Here is a 1,658-nt window from a genome sequence, read left to right as displayed (position 1 = left end):
AAAGCAGCAAGAGAGAAACAAACAGTCAGATACAAAAAATCCCCAATAAGATCAAGTGCTGATTTCTCCTCAGAAACCTTGGAGGCCAGAAGACAATGGAATGATATATTTAAAGAGCTGAAAGTGAAAAATAATCAAGAATACTATACTCACCAAAACTGTCCTTTAAGAATGTGTGTGAAATTAAAACATTCCCAGACAAACAGAGCTGAGAAAGTTCATACCCACCAGACTGGCCCTACAAAAAAATACTAATGGGAGTTCTGCAGATGAAAAGGGAAGGGATATTAGAAAGTAATTAAAAGCCATATATAAAAAGAGGTCCCTAATAAAGGGAATTACATGGACAAGTATAAGGGCTAGTAATAAGGTATTCAGCTTGATAATTCTAATTGTTTTGTCCTTTTTGCTTTTTAATGACATGAATAAAAAGCAAGGATGAAATTGTGTTATGAGACACATGAAATATAAAGACATAGTGATAGCAACAACAAAATGAGGGAGAGAGGATGAATGATATAGGTATAGAATTTCTTGTATGTTACTGAAGTTAAATTGGTGCCAATTAACCCTAGGAAGTTATATATACAAACCGTTAAATGTAATATTCATGATAACCACTAACAAAACATCAAAATAAAAACATACACAAAAGGAAAGCAGAAGGAACCAAAATGGCTCACTACAATAAACCAACTAAACATAAAAGCAAACAGTAGTAAAAGACAAAGACACAGAAGGCTTAAGGCACACACAAAAAAAACAACAAAATGGCAGAAGTCACTTCTTATTGGTAATTACAGTGAATGTAAATGGACTAAATGCTATAATTAAAAGGCAGAGAGAGGCAGAATGGATTGAAAAAACATGATCCAACTATATGCTGTTTACAAAAGACATACTTTAGGCCCAAGGACACAAATAGGTTGAAAATGAAATGGGGGAAAAAATATTCCATGCAAATAATATCCAAAGAGAGCTGGGATGGCAGTTTTAATATTAGACAAAGTAGACTTTAAGATAAATCTATTAGAAGAGATAAAGATGGACATTCAATTCAAGAAGATTTAACTATCAATATGTATGCATCCAACATCAGAATACCTGAGAAATAGATAGCAATACAATAATAGTTGGAGACTTCAATATACCACTCAAATATTGGACAGAACATCTAGAAAGAAGACCAAGGAAACAGAGGATCCGAGTGACACTATAACTAACTAGACTTAACAGACATATACAGAACACTCCACCCAACAACAGCACAATAGACATTCTACTCCAGTGCACATAGATGATTATCCAGGATAGGCCACATATAAGGTCACAAAGCAAGTCTTGATAAACTTAAAAAGATTGAATTCATACAAAGTAAGTTTTCTGACTACAATCGAATGAAGTTAGAGATCAGTAACAAAAAAACTGAAAAATAAAGATACGGGAATTAAACAACAAAATTAAACTACCAATGGGTCAAGGAAGAAATCACAAATTTCTTAGAGTCAGAAAAATGAAAGCTCAACATGCTAAAATTCATGAGATGAAACAAAGGCAATATTCAGAGGGGAACTTACATCAATAAATGCCTAAATGAAAAAAGAAGATCTCTAATCAACAGCCTAACTCTACAACTTGAAGAACTACCTAAACTAACA

Source organism: Loxodonta africana, chromosome 22 (genome assembly GCF_030014295.1).
Source record: "Loxodonta africana isolate mLoxAfr1 chromosome 22, mLoxAfr1.hap2, whole genome shotgun sequence".
Taxonomy (NCBI): Eukaryota; Metazoa; Chordata; class Mammalia; order Proboscidea; family Elephantidae; genus Loxodonta; species Loxodonta africana.
The sequence above is the reverse complement of the archived record's forward strand: the minus strand, read 5'-3'. Positions refer to the sequence as shown.